The sequence below is a fragment of the Mauremys reevesii genome, linkage group 9 (genome assembly GCF_016161935.1).
Source record: "Mauremys reevesii isolate NIE-2019 linkage group 9, ASM1616193v1, whole genome shotgun sequence".
Taxonomy (NCBI): Eukaryota; Metazoa; Chordata; order Testudines; family Geoemydidae; genus Mauremys; species Mauremys reevesii.
This window is the reverse complement of record NC_052631.1, coordinates 26,644,949-26,651,320: the sequence shown is the minus strand read 5'-3', so window position 1 is coordinate 26,651,320 and position 6,372 is coordinate 26,644,949.

The following is a 6,372-nucleotide window of genomic DNA, read 5'->3' as shown; positions in this document are numbered from 1 at the left end:
ATCTTTCTAAAGGCTGTTTCAAGCCACATAATTCCTAAAATTTTCCATTCTTTGCATTGTGGTAACTAACACACACAAAATCACTTTCAAGACTCAAATTCCCAACAAGGTAGGGCATTTCTATTTTGGGGGTTGGGAAAGGAATACAACAAACACTTTGCTACTTACTGTTTGGCTTTTCTTTACCTCTTCCTGCAATATTTCAGTATAACTTAACTTTGAATCTACTCGTCTTTTGACTTGCTGCACTTTTGGACCGATGTCCATAGTTTTCCAGTGTAATGAAAGCAGTTACAGAAGTTACCCAGTGACAGCTGAACCTTGGACAAGAGAACTGCCTTCCTAGCTGTTTGGATTACCAAAGAACAGGAGAAGGTCTCATTCTTATCTAGTGAATAAATCATCTAAGTCATAGGCAACTACTGAAAGAGAAGCTTTATTGCAAACAAAAAGACAAAGCTGTCACATAGGCACTTTGAGTGTTTTTTCAACCCTCCTGCCAACAAAATGTTATTTATCTAATATGTATTTTTATTTTGTCTTCATTCTGCTTTATACACTTAGTTTTGAATAGGATTTCTAAAGACTTTAAATGATTTCACTCTCCCCTATTAGGACATGAACAATAATGAAGATAATAATTCCAGAGCTATTTCTGCTTTAGAATAAATTTGTTCAGGAAGCCATTTAAGAACAGACTTCAATAAAGGTGATGCCTTTAATTTCAAGTTAGTTTATTTTAAACATGCATGATATTTAAGGTCATATATTGGTTTTATAGCCATAAATGATTATATTATCCTAAATACTAATGAGGTTGAAAGAGTTATATGTACATATTTATTGTTTTCAATTGTTTAATATGCAGTTTACTTGTCTGACTCACTTTTTTTTTATCAATGGTTGCTAATAACTTCAGCACATTCTAATGACTACAGTACAAAAATATATAATCTCTGCCTAAACTTTGACATCTTCCAATTTAAGGTTTTGGGTAATGGTTACAAATACATACATTTTGTATTTCTGAACACCTGTGTCTTCTTTCCTGGGTTTTAAAATTGACCAAGAAACTCTTGACTGTTAGACAAAAAAGTTCATTATCCTAGATTCTTCTGTTACTTTGAACCTGATTATGAAAATTTCTCTTTCAAATATATGAAGGCTTCCTTCTCAAAGGAAAAATGTATAAGAATAAATTGCTAAAACAGGCTTTTTTACAGTTTGATTATTATTTTGTTAAGAGGATACTAGCATTTAATGTGCTACATGTTACATGAGTAATCTCTTAAATGCGATTGCCTAGTGACGCAATCACAAAAAAGGGCAGACAAATAAAAAAATGTTACCTTTGAGAAAAACAGTTACCTGGTGAATTGTATTATTGATTTCCAACCTGCAAGTGAAAATAAAACTCAGCTGAAAAAAATAAACGCAGTATTAACCTAGTACAATTTTCTTTGACCAGTGGGGGAAAAAAGCTTAAAACCAAGGAATTATACTTGCATTTTTAAAATACATTTAAGAATGCAGACAGAGAAATAAGGCGTTAAAATTTGTAAAACCCCTAACAAAAGACTATCTGGTTGTAAGAATATGTGAAAACAAAGCAGAATAAAAATCTTACCTGTGGCAACTAAAAATTTCTCTCCATTTATCTAGATTTGAAATTTTGCTGGATATCCATTTGTTGTAAGCTGTGTTCACCACTGGATGCCTCCTTGCCCATCTGTACTCTGCACAAGAGTAAGGGATGCAAACATTAAAAATCAGGATATAAACTCCCTTGTATCTAAAAGAGAAGTGACCCTCTTGGCACATATGCCTATATGAAGTGTCCTAGCTCATACTATCAGACCCTGATTAAACTTTTATTAGAGTGGGACATAGTCTGTTTTTTTTCTGCTCACTGTATATATAGCATGAATGTTTAATCCAAGACACAGATTTATACAAAAACAAACTGCAATTACATGTCTGTTTCAGAGAAATCTGAATAGTTAACCTGATGGCACTAGGCTTAAGAGAGTGTAATCAAAGTGATTATTTTCATATAGCAGTGTAGGGAAGCCTACGTAAGGACCAAATCTTGATTCTATTCCAGTTGATGGCTAAATGTCCATTGACTACAAAGGGACCATGATTTGGACCTTAATGAATGCTTGGTGCTGGAATAAATTTCCTGAGGAACACATTTACTAAACAGATGCCTATAAACTCCGACACATTCAACACAGTGATGTTACTGTGGGAGACAAGCTAGTAAAAAGATTAAATTTAAGCTGAAGACTGACACCCTGTCTTTGTCTGCCCCCCACTTGTCAGTGTTTAGAGTTGACTGTTGAAAGAGCAATGGTCACATAGTATCTCCACATTTGATAATTGTAGGCTTCTCCCACAGGAATGATTTGTTATGGAACTTTTTTCTTTTCTGCAGACTTCTGATATTAGTAATCCAAAACTGACCTCTGTTGTCAGCCCATACTGAGGCTTATTTAAAGCATGCTGTAATGGGGCAGTTTATGTAGACAAGCTGAAGTAAGCCAGAATCCTTGTGTCTGACAAAAACTAGCCTCTATGCAGAGGTATCTAGAATCTCAAAAGTCAAGTTCAGAGGCAAAAAATGGGTTGCATTTCCCCAACTTCGAAGAGTCCACAATCCTTGAATATTATGTAGCAGGGGAGAATGAGTATGACAGTGCAGAACTGTCCCACAGATTCACCCAGAGAGCCACTTACACAAGACCAATTTTGGTTCTAGGAGCCAAGTAAAAGAGTTTCACGTAGGGAAATGCCATTGGGAAGGTGGAAATTATAATCTTCAGTCCTGAGGAGGGGTCCTGCTTATGGGCCATGTTCTGGCCTCTTTACACCATTCCGATGGCAAACCCCAACCACATCTCCCCACTGTGGAGTACTTCTAATGCAGAACAGCCTGGCACTGTCCTCCTGTGCAGTCTCTAGCATAGATGTGTGTCGAGGGCATGTGGCCAGAGTGCAACTCCTTGAGGCTGCTCTACGTTTTACTGGGGGCTACTCTCCGATATTAGAGGGAGCAAAGGTAGCTTAAAGTAATCTATGTTCCCTCCACCACAACTTGTCCTCGTCTACACCAACTGCAAAGTCGTGTCAGCATTGCATGTATTAGCTTGACCCTTCAAGGTCTTGTTCCATCATGACTAGATTTTGTGGTGAAGACAAGCCCTAATTAGACTCTGTCTGGGAGAGTAACTCTAAAACTGACCAAGGGAGCAGGAGAGTTTTTCTTTCAGATCCACTGCTCCTGTCTCTGCCTCAGGTTCCCCCCCCTTCTCCCCTACAGAGGTGCCCCACAGTTCGATGCTACAAAGTAGGCCTCACATTCCCTGCCTGTCCCTGGTGCAGTGGAAGTGGGGTGATTCTGCTGTGTTTTGAGCACTCTGTGGTAGGTAGAGGGCCATGCGATTTAGCTTTGTGAAAGCCAGGCAGCAGCAAGAGCCAAAGCCCTGACACTGACTAGTGCACACCCTTTCTCCTTAACCTTCCAAGTCTGCTATGCATAATAAAAATGAATAATTAATCAAAGAAGGTGAATAAATTACTTTAGCTGAAGGCATCAATAATAAGATCTGTGTAAATCTCAGCTGTTGACAGCATAAATCCTTCTAGGTGGTGGTTTGGCATTTCCTGTGCTCATAGCTGATTTTTCTCATACAAATTAATAGTGACTCCCCTGTTTTTCAGTTTTGATATATACAGTGGGCCCAGTCTCATGAGATGTATGTATCTCCACAAGTCCTGTTGGACATAGTGGGAGCCCCCCAACCACAATGGGCTTGTAAGACTGAGTCCAATATGAGCAATTACCTAACAAGCCAGAAACAATGGGTCAATAATCACAGGGATGTTTAAATGTAGAGAGAGGCCACTGAAAGGGTGGGAATGCCCAGCCCTTAAGGCTAGTGAAAGGCACAAGAGCCATACATGGATAGCTCTCGTTTGCTGTGGATTCCAAGGGTTCTGTGAAGCAGACCCATGGCCATTCAGCAAAGGGAAGAGGATTTCCCCTGCTTTGTGTTGTCCTCTGTCTTTGAACAGTGCCTAACACAAGCAGATCCTGATCCTGACTGGGGCTTCTAATTGCTACTGCAATACAAATAATAATTTATAATAATCCCTGCCAAGCCCCACCAAGAACGATCTGGGAGCAACATTGTGAGGAGATCCTTGCAAAGTTTTTCTCCCTCTTAACCCTTTCCTGTGGGGTTTGGTCAGGAAGGGACAATCTAAGATCACATCAGGTAAAGGAACAGAACAATATCCTAACCCTTCCCTCCTAAAGGTTATGAACATTTTAGTATTTGTCTTCTCTATAATCTGCACTATCGACCTTGGTCTTAATAAATAAATAAAAAGTGGATTTCCCCTAGAGACTGACTTTACCACTTCTAGGATGTGTTATTGGCCAGTTTATTTGTGTTACAGTTTTATTCAGTGTTTAAATGACCAATGAAATGTATCAAAATAATGTAAAAGAGATGTTGGTATGAAGAGATTGACACTTAATCAACAGTTTCTACAACAAAAAATTCTTGTTATTTTGTTTTTATATACGCCCCCCTCTTACAGTTGCTCTTGGTTTGTAAAATAGCCTTCATCAAGGAACTGTAACAGTCAAGTGTAATGGCTGCTTATGTGCACTATAATGACTATTGTACGTTGACACCCTACAGCATTCCACCATATTGTACACACCCCTCTTTGTGACACATCAAAACTTGTCTGAGAGGACGTGCTCAGTGGATGCAGGCATTTTTTAGACATCATAATGCACACACTGCTCATCCTGAGACATTGTAGAAGACTATTTTTAACAAAAATTAAAGTAGAGACATCTAAGAAGAAGCTTTACCAGCACCTGAAAGCTGATTCCTTTTGAAAAAGGTTAGGTTTTGAGGAATTAGCCATTGTTACTGAACTCTCTCTATTACACCATTCAAAGTGCTATTGAGTACATCATACACACTTAGAAACATTAGGTGAAATATTAGAGGTTTTGTTATGAAGTTGAGCATCATCCATTAGCCTGGAGTTTTTAATGAAGGATAATGTTATTGCTTCACTAAATGTGCTTACTAGTTATCTCTTCCTTATAAAAGGCCAGTATAGATGTCCCCAGCAAAGTTCAGAACATGTTTTGCTCTATTGAAATGGATGGTTAGTAACATTTACTTGATACTGGTAGTTATGATATATTCAGACACATAGAAAGGAATGGGAGAGCTCACCTATGTGTAGTATCACCACCCTTTATGCCAGATTATGATCCTCTGGGCAAAGCCCAAGTATGGAAAAACCTATGGAGAGACATGGACTCCTTTACCTCAACCCAGTATCCAGCCACTCACTCCTTGCTCACTAGTACTAGAGCCATTGTGCACCTCCACTCAAGGATTTTAGGCTAGTGGATCCATGTAGTTTGTGGGGTTGCCACCCACACCCTAGAGAAAGTTCAGGTTTGAAGTAGTGCTTTGTGACACACGGGGCTCCTGAAATGTCCTGCTCTGCTTATCCAGGGCTCCCTCCTCACCCCTCACTGTTAGAACCTGCAGGTCTGAAATCTGGGATTATAGGGATTCTGGGTCACGGACACCTTCACATTACCTCAGGAGACTTAGGGCAGGCTCCTAAAGGAGGACCTTGGATGCTGGGCTTGGCAGGAAGTACCGCCCAGCAGGACCTGAGTGATGGCCCCTGACAACCTCCTTTTTGGCCGATACCAGTACTTAAACCAGGAAACCATAGAAGGGAGCTGTCAGAGCAACCACACAGACTGCCTGCCTGTCTCTGCTCCAGACCGTGCTTGTGATAGACTCTGGCTTTTGTCCTTGGTTTGTCCTCAACTTTGCTGTTCAATTGCTGTCTGTAACCTGGTGCCCAACCCCGATTTCCTGGTAACCTGATCCTATCTGCCTTCTGTTACCTGACTCTCGCTGCACTCTCTAGCCTGTCTTGGGGTATGTCTATGCGGCAGAGAAAAACTTGAGGCTGGCCCATGCCAGCTGACTCAGGTTTGTGGGGCTCAGGCTGTAGGTCTGTTTCATTACTGTGTAGACTTCTGGGGTCAGGCTGGAACCCAAGTTCTGGGACCTTCCCACCTCACAGGATCCTAGAGCTCAGGCTCCTCCAGCCCAAGCCCAGACATCTACATAGCAATGAAACAGCCCCACAGCCTGAGCCCCAAGAGCCTCAGATGGCTGGCACGGGCCAGGCCTGGGTGCCTAGCTGCTGTGTAGATGTATAGCAACTATGAGAGATAACAGAGTGAAAATCTGAATCAAAGGCCATTAGGGAATTGCTTATATTGAAACTGTAACGACAATGTCTGCAGTT